Genomic DNA, 9,808 nt, shown 5'->3' on the forward strand with positions numbered 1-9,808 from the left:
ACGCCCCGTGCCCACTTTGGGGTAATGTTGTTGCACTGTCTTTTAGTCCGGGTGAGTACCTAGGCGCTAAAGTTTTCGAAAACATTTTCTTTCCTCCACTTGCCTCCAGCAAAACTTCTTTTGCAAACACTTTTTCTTTTCAAAACTCACACTTGGGCAGGGTTGCCCCATTCCAAGGTTTTCGAAGAACTTCCTTTCTTGAAACCTTTTCCATCAAAACATCTTTTTCAAAGGGCTCCCAACCTATAGTTCAGCTTTATTTGAAAAGCGGCGACAAAGAGAGGATAAGGTGTTAAGCACCATATCGCTACCAAGATTGTCCAGTAGGTATCAACGAGGGCGTCACCCGTAAGGGTGGAATAATAAAAACTCCGGGTGGCGGGAACCACCCACATAAATAAATAAACAATGCAATTTATAAAACTGCTAATTATGCAAGAGTAAGATAATTAGGATGAGATATGCATCAAGAGGTGGCTTGCATGTTGGCTATTTGTCCCCGGACTTCTTCTTCACGACCCATCCACTCTTCCTTCCTCTTCGAAATCCTCACCACGGTCCTCTCCTTCTTTTCCGATAGTATTCGTATTCTAACGTCGAAAAATAAAAGACGAGCAATAAATACATAGCCATAGTATCAACCACACACACAAGGCTAGAAAACCACTCAATTAGAGACACTAAACACATCAAATAAATGACACCTAGGGCAAGAGGGTTGTTTTATTTATAAAAGACCTACTTTTATTGCTACCGGAAAAGACCTTGGCAAAATATAAATTTACTAAAAAGGGCTCAGCCTCCGTCAAAGCATAAACTACAGAAGCACGGGTGGCTAATGACTTTTGGAAACCACCAGAAGGGGTCTGGTGCCAAAGCTCATTTTACAACAATTTAAACAAAAACGTCCAAATTTCCTAGTGGTAAAATAAGCCTAGAATCCCAATTACTTAGTCAAAAGCTCTCGAGTACAAAACCAGTGGGCAACATGTATACCTACTGGTAGGTATAATCTGGGAGAGTTCAACCAAGTTGGTTTCATGCCAAAAAGGTTTAGAAAATATTTTTAACAATTTTACAAGTGGAGAAAACCTAGGACTAGTTTATTTAGCTCACAAAACAATACACAACTTCAACAAACAAAACTTATATATCTAGATAGCTACTCAAACAAGTATCCACACAAAATTTGGTTTACCAATTTCGAAGCTATAAAATAATTTCTAGAATTTTTATACTGAAAAAGGGATCTGTTTTGTTTTCAAAAATCCTAGAAATAATCTACACATCACAAAAATATTCCCTCTGGCACACAGAAAGTCCAATGTGGTACTAACCACTGGGCGTTTATTTTGTTTCAAAACTGCTTTTCTTTTTCAAAAAAAAATCGCCTAAGTCAGTTCTGGACAAAACTTAACCTCTAAGCCAAACAAAAACCAGGAAGCTCCTGGTAGGGTATGATACACCAAAATAAAGATACTGAGATCTACTTCGTAACAAAATTAACCTTACTGAAAAATGATCTACAGAACTCTCACAAAAAATTAAACACTACACACGTGACATTTTACCAAAACAAATTCCTGTACATTTATATAGCATAAAATCACATGCATGCAAATGGAGGTGTTCAATAATTTGTTCTTAAACCTGTATAAATTTGAATCACGTGATTTGGGTGTGTGAAGAATTATTAATGATTTAAAAGCTACTACAAACAGATCAGATATCCAAAATAGGAACAGAAAAAGGAAACAGATTGGGCCGAAAATCTGGAGTGGCCAGTTCCGGCCCCGATCTGTTGCACACGCGTGCGGGAGGGTGAGGCTTGGCTCGACCCAGGCGGGGCTGGGCGGCTGGCAGGTTTGCGAGATGCACAAGGCTGGGCCGCATGCAGGCGTAGGTTCTTGATCCAACGATCGCTGACGATCCCATCGATAACCACCAGGACTTGGAGGCGGCCACAACCTGTACGAGGAGGTCGGAGACGGATGCTCACCAGGGGGCTGTCGGAGACGGCGGAGTCGACGCAGGGCGAGGCGGAGGTCGCAGACGATGCGAGGGCTTGCCGAGGACGGCGCATGCGGCTCCCACGCAGCGACGCTGACGAGGCAGTACTCCGCGTCGCGAACCTCTGCACGGCCGTGTCCGTGCCAGGGCTCAGCGACGGCGACTACCGGGGCCTGGGCGACGGTCGGAGCCCGAGGGATGGCGTGGAAGGGAGGAAAGGCGGGTGCAGCTACCTGGCATGGCACCTCCGACGCGCATCCGCGGCGGCCGGTTGGCTTAGCGGACGCGACGAGTGCGGCTTCAGCACGGACGGAGCCCCGACGACGGCGAAGGGAACGTTGCAGAGGCGGGTCGTGGACGGTGCAGCAGTGGCCGGACGCACTGCGCGGAACCTAGGTCGCGCTCGACGCGGACGGCACCGAGAAAGACTTCGGGGACGACGACGGGTTTCGCGTCGTCTGCATGGATGCGTTCCGACGATGACAAGGCCGCGGCGGGTTCCTGGCAAGGAATAGGTAGGCATCAGCGTTGCCGAAGTGACAGAGGACGGAAACATCAGAGAGGGAGTCGAGGGAGAGGGACGGAGGTCAACAACGACGTGCGCCGTGCGCGACAGCAGAGCGGCGGCACGGCTCGGTCTCGTCCTTGACCGTGGGCCTTGGAGGCCGGTGTTCTGGTGAGAGTGGAAGAAGTGAGAGGAGTACAGTAGGGAGAGTGGGAGGCTCGGGGCTGGCTTAAAACCAGGACGAAGCCGGTCTACCGAGGCTGCACGGTCGTGGCGCGCGCTCGCTGGTCCATGCGGCGGTGGAGCTCGGGGACATAAGAGCAAGTACAATAGAGTCCAGTCAGCTGACTATAAGACATTAAATAATACTCCCTCCGTTCCTTTCTATAGTGCCTATAGATTTTTGGCATTTGTTTCAGAATATAAGGTTTTAGCTTAGCTTTTTTTCAATTACCCTCCCCGTTCAGCTCCCAAATCATTCAGCTCCCAAAATTGTTATGGTAAGTTAGGAAGATATGAATTTCCCAAATTTTACGTTGATCTCAAATCGTTCAGCTAGGGGTCTTGTGTAAAAACTACTCTTGCGCTAATTTCCGTGCTAAAAAACAATAGGCACTATAGAATGGAACAGAGGGAGTATATTTTAGATGAGTTGGAGGAGAGAGAAGAGGAGAGAGAAGGGAGATGGGCTACTATGCAATAGCCAGCTCTTGACGCGCTTCCTAGAGCACCTTGTGAGAGTGAAAGGTGGGCCATATATTAGTAAAGTACTAGATTCTTATAGCCAACTATTGTACATGTTAGCTATATGATGACTACAAATGATATGACATCTTGTTATAGCCAACAGTTAGCTATACTATTGGAATTGCTCTAAGGAAGCGACAGAGAGGGGTAGGAGGCCGGGCGCGCCTAAAAGGGACAGGGCCGAGCTATGTCAGGCGAGGCGCCCGTCGACTGGCTGCCGTGGGCGGCGAGCTCGACCAAGAGGAAAAGGACAGGGAGATGAGCAGGTGCTGTGGGTGGCGCTCGTGACGGAAGAAGGTGCCAAAGGAAGAGGACAAGGGAGGCCAGGGGGAGAGAGGATCAGATCGAGCTAGCTCGTTCAATGAATCGAAACTTTCAGGCTGCAGGAATTTAACGAGCCTCACTTCCCACCTAGCTTCAGCTCGATGCAAAAGCATTCACGTAAAAAGGTGAATAACAAAGATGTAGAGAGTAGTGCCAGCTTTACCGGGAAATTTTCAGAGAGTCAAACGGTTGGCAAACAATGGAGAAAACGAGTGCCAAAGTCGAGGAAAAATACTGATGCCCAGACTCATAACTGAAATTCAGAGATGATAGCTTCATCGGGTCGATTTGTCCGAATTCCTGCTAACGCCTCAGAGCTCTATTTGATATAAAACGTATTGCATGGAGAAGAGGAAGGTACCAAGCTTATCAAGAATTTTATAGACGAATTAATGGTGGAGAAACGAGGGCAAGAGGAAGGCTCAAAGTCGAGACTGTAGATGAACCCGAAGGTCATTTTCTGAAGTTCGATGAGATCAACCGATATTCACATTTTCCCCAGGAGGACATGGGTGCACCGAATGAGCTGAATTTTCTTCTCAGATGTTAAGGATACATCCACGATAACAAGGAATTTTAGAGATCAAAATTTGGTGGAGAAATGAGGAAAAAGGAGAGGTCGAAAGTGGAGCATTCCATTGATCTGCAGGGATTACTGCCAGTAGTCGGTTTCGGACAGTTTCAGAATTCGGATGGTTTTCAGAGTGATGCTAGGATTGGGGTTTTGTTCTGGCTGCACGGAGCAACTTGTGTTGACCCAAGGTCAACTCTCCATTTTATTTTATTGTTCGTGATGATATCCATGATCATCCATATTTTGCTTTGAAAACAAAACTTGAAAACTATTTCGGAAATAGTTTTAGAAAACCAAGAGCAATTTACGATTTAAAAAAAAAATAAAGCAAGGTTTATCAAATAGGCATACTCCACTTTGTGAAGGAAACAAGAAATACCTAAAATATGGTTTAGAAAAAAGGAGTTTACCGAGCACTTACATTGCATGGCGATCAATAATGATCACCATTACCACTTAGGGTAAGTGTAGGGTTTTAGAAATGGACATATTTTGAGACGCATAAGGCCATAGGGTTCAAACCCAATAAACAATGGCATGTCCAAAAGGGTTTTATCATAGATAAGAAATGAATTGAGATTAAGGTGTAAAAGAAAGATGATCATGGCATCACTGGTTTTCGTGATACTATGTGTAAGTGTGTTGAAGGCAGTTTTGTTAGGCAACCATACAAGTAAGTAAGATCAGACAAGTGCTGAAACAAAGCATGCCATCACCAACAATTCAATCAAGGTTAAGCAGAGCCACTCATAGGTCTAATCAGCACGCACACTAACAGTAATGTCCATACAAAAAAATATCAAATAGTTCAAGAATAAAAAGTTGAACAAGTGCCCACATGCGATTATGTGGTGGTAGGGTTAAGAATGTTTTCTAACATAGATTTGGATGATCTTGGAGAGGTTGAGATACAATTCGAGATTTATCCTTTGTTGGCCAAATGATCATCTAACAAGATGAAGTGGGGATGTTAAATGATAGATCAATGAGACCTATTAGTAGCAAGGAAAATGCCAAGGATATTTGATCACCGATCAAATAGTCCTCTAATTATTTTTGGTGTCTATGGCCCTTACTTGATTTAAAAATGGGTAAAAAGTTTATTTGAAACCTTTGAGATGAGAGAGGTTTTTCTTTAGAAGAGTAGGATGATCCATAGTAGAATTAGAATAAAATATGGATCACTCCATTTTATCGTTGGAAATCAAAACTGCATATAAAAGCTTTTATAAAATCTTAACTCTCACAAAGTAAGAGTATGCCATTTGGAAAATACTTTGTGTCAACAATAATTTTAGAAAACCCTATTGTAAAACTATGATCTAAGTGACCATAGCCAATTTTAAAGAAAAGATTTTTGTCAAGACCTTTTGAATTAAGACTTTGAGTCAAAATACAAAAGAAGATAGGTTTTGTGTTGTGTCAAAAAGTTCAAATACTTTTGCAAAGAGTCGATTGAAGTAATACAAGAGGGGCCATAGCATGAGTGTTTTTCTGGAGACTAGAGGATGTGGTTGAGGTACTTTAGGTAGCACTAGCAATCATCAATCAAAAAACAAAGCCAAACAAACATTGCAATCAAAACATGTCAACACTAGAAAAAAAAAGTTTTTGTTCCCCCTGTTTTTTTGCACTCTGGACAACTAAACAAGGTTGCAAAAGTTGGGATGTTACAGACCTTCCACCCTTAAAATAATCTCGTCCCGAGATTACTAAGCATATGACAAGAAAGGTCTTATAGGTTAATCTACGTTAGACTCCATCCTTCGGTAGACGTGCCGTTGTCGGAAGATCACAACTTCATCTTCTGAGAGACACGGTAGATTTTCGCCGAGGAAAACTTCGGGAAGCGGTTGAGTTCTCCATGTCGGTGATAGATCTGTAGCATCCTAACAATCTTCGAGGGGTCCAAGATTCTTGGAGGGTAAGAGCATCCAAACGGTCCTTTTAGAAAGGTCGAAACTTTTAGAGTTAGCTTCAAATTTGTAGTGGAAGACGAAGTCTTTCACCCTTAAGTTTGTTCAACGGGGGTTCAGGAAAGCTCAGAGCTACAGCCATGGGGTCCCATCATGCGCTTTTTGAAGAAGTCATCGATCTCCTGTCTTGAGTTGAAGAATCTTCAGGGGCGAAGTGCAGTTCACAACTTCAAGATGCACACACACGGTGTTTACTGCTCATCTAAGGAATGCGTGAAATCTTCATCTAATCTTGAGTCTCGAAGAGTCTTCAGGTGCTTCACCTGATAGGGACCAAATGAATCATGTAGGATAGCTTGGCTTCGATACGACTTTTTGTTGACTGCTCAGCTAGGCGGATGGTTCCCTATGGTTGGGTTTTTAAGGAGGTAAACTCAGGGTTAGCATGATGATGCTCTAGGGTTTGATAAAAATTTGTATGCTTCATCTCTCGTGGAGTGGCAGTTGATCTTGAAGGCACTGACTTTTGCTTCCTTGGCATCATAGGGTGTCTTGAATTTGAATGTCGTACTGGAGTTGGACATTTCTGTTAAACAAGGTGGCATCTAGTTGTAACCGAAGTTAGAGTTAGAGTTTCCCGATAACTTTGTAAACTGAGGGTTAGAATTTCTGCCAGAATTTTGACTAGATGTGAGGAAAACATCTTAGGGGGTTTCCTAGACAGGGTTACCACACAAAAAGTTTTTTTTTTGGACGAAAGGCCAAAACAAGAATACACACAACAAACAATCACAAGCACTCAAGCAGCAATTTTAGAAAACCACAAGCAATCATGAAAACTACATGAGGTACTTTAAGTACCCAGGGATGCCTGATACGCGGGGGTAACTCAATCCGAAACAATTGAGTTTGTCCTATATATCCATCCTATAGGCTTGGGTTGGTGTGAGATGTAGATGTCTTCATCTTGCTAATATCGACTTCAACATGGATCCTCGGAGCAGGTGGTAATGAAGCAGGTCTGGTGTTGAGTCGTCGATGTTGAGGCGGAGGCGAAAGCTGCGTAGAACTTATGGTCTCAACATCCCAGAGACGTGGGGTCTTCGGAGGGCTAGCTGTTAAGGTACTACCAAAGTTGAGATCTTCTCGCGGCTGGCCTAAAAATTACTAGTCAAGAACTGAGGAATTGATCCCTGAGGACTGCAAAATTGCAAGTCCAAAGAGGATCAAGGTCAACTCCTTGACAGACTTTGGCGACAACCAAAGACGCGATCTTATTACCCCATATATATGCGGCGTACTGCTAAGTAGGCATCCAATCTTCAATAGCTCGCGTCGGAGACACCTGAGACTTCACGCAGGGTTGATCCATCTTCGACTTCGAGTTTTCAAGTCTGAGTTGGGGACATCGTCCAAAATGTTGATTTGGAATCAGATAGTGGAATAAGAAGTTTTCAAAGTCTTTGGAAATCATAGAGCGAGGTAAGAATTAGAGGTTTTGAAGGGATAAGAAAATTAGAAAATATTCTTTCGTCTACCAAAGTAAGAAATTGTTTTGAAAATAAGTTTTCCTAAAATACTGGTTTCCTAACTAACGTCCATGCTAACCAAGGTCTCCTACAGTCAGGATGGCTCTGATACCAACTCTGTGGGGCCCCGGACTAGCTGTCCGAAACACCCGTTATGCATACATTCACGATCCCATGATCAGTGTGTCGTGAAAGCATAACCGAACTGGTATCAAACACATCATCCATTACAGTACCAAATAAAAAGATTACAACAGGTCATATGACCAATACTTGCATAAGAGCCGCAATGGCAGGAGATCAACAATCACACAGCGGAAATACTTCAGACGAAAAGCGTTCGCATGGCCCAAGTCATGCCATAACCCTACAGGCAACTGGCTGGGAAGACGTTCCTAGCTCGCATAGACGTCGTTGACTCCTTCTTCATCTGTCGGATTCCACCAAGTCTGGCCAAGTAAATAGCCAGGGACAATGCCATGAGTACACTATGAATTGTACTCGTAAACCACCTTAGAGAGAAGTAAAGGATATGCATATTTGGCAGTAGCAAGGAGCAGGCACTATTCTAGGGTTACAAGGAGTGAGAGATAGTTTCTCTCGAGAGTATGACATCTCTATATCTTTGTTGAAAACCTTTTTGAAAACAAGTTTCTTTTAAAGACTAATAGGTAAGGGTGACCCAATTTCCTTACCGGCCATCTTATATGGCCAAAACAACTTTTCCAACTTTCCACCATACCTCTCAGGTACATTTCCACCAGTCCCACTGGCATCATTTTCCCGAAACATTTTTGAGAAAACACTTTTATAAATCAAAACTCTTCAGGCTAAGCAACAGCCTTCCCAACCATCCATAACCGCGGACACGGCTATTCGAATAGTTTTCACTCTGCAGAGGTCGTACATTTTCCCCACAAGATCCGATAAATCCGCCGGGATCATCCCTGGTTCACCAAGCGTCAAAACGCGAGGTTCGGATAACCGATCGCAGTTTTTCGCTTGCTCGCCTTAGCCTAAGACATGCCGCCTAGAGTTGTACCTCCCAACACTCGGAGTCCGAGGGGTCGTTTACCCGAGAGTAGCAAATTCCCCGACCAGCTCGACCCTCCGTAATGCCGCGACCAACTGCGGGGCATTATTCAATGGGAGCTCATAGGTTGTACCCTCGCCATCTAAAGAGAAGGAAAGGCGTCCCCAGTACGTCGGGAAGGCCCGGTCGATAGGTGTCCATGCTCGGACTACCCCTTACACTTGCAGGACTCAAACTAAGGCGAGAAAAACTACTACGCTACGCCCCGTGCCCACTTTGGGGTAATGTGGTTGCACTGTCTTTTTAGTCCGGGTGAGTACTTAGGCGCTAAAGTTTTCGAAAACATTTTCTTTCCTCCACTTGCCTCCAGCAAAACTTCTTTTGCAAACACTTTTTCTTATCAAAACTCACACTTGGGCAGGGTTGCCCCATTCCAAGGTTTTCGAAGAACTTCCTTTCTTGAAACCTTTTCCATAAAACATCTTTTTCAAAGGGCTCCCAACCTATAGTTCAGCTTTATTTGAAAAGCGGCGACAAAGAGAGGATAAGGTGTTAAGCACCATATCGCTACCAAGATTGTCCAGTAGGTATCAACGAGGGCGTCACCCGTAAGGGTGGAATAATAAAAACTCCGGGTGGCAGGAACCACCCACATAAATAAATAAACAATGCAATTTATAAAACTGCTAATTATGCAAGAGTAAGATAATTAGGATGAGATATGCATCAAGAGGTGGCTTGCATGTTGGCTATTTGTCCCTGGACTTCTTCTTCACGACCCATCCACTCTTCCTTCCTCTTCGAAATCCTCACCACGGTCCTCTCCTTCTTTTCCGATAGTATTCGTATTCTAACGTCGAAAAATAAAAGACGAGCAATAAATACATAGCCATAGTATCAACCACACACACAAGGCTAGAAAACCACTCAATTAGAGACACTAAACACATCAAATAAATGACACCTAGGGCAAGAGGGTTATTTTATTTATAAAAGACCTACTTTTATTGCTACCGGAAAATACCTTGGCAAAATATAAATTTACTAAAAAGGGCTCAGCCTCCGTCAAAGCATAAACTACAGAAGCACGGGTGGCTAATGACTTTTGGAAACCACCAGAAGGGGTCTGGTGCCAAAGCTCATTTTACAACAATTTAAACAAAAACGTCC

Source organism: Lolium rigidum, chromosome 6, assembly GCF_022539505.1.
Source record: "Lolium rigidum isolate FL_2022 chromosome 6, APGP_CSIRO_Lrig_0.1, whole genome shotgun sequence".
Classification (NCBI taxonomy): domain Eukaryota; kingdom Viridiplantae; phylum Streptophyta; class Magnoliopsida; order Poales; family Poaceae; genus Lolium; species Lolium rigidum.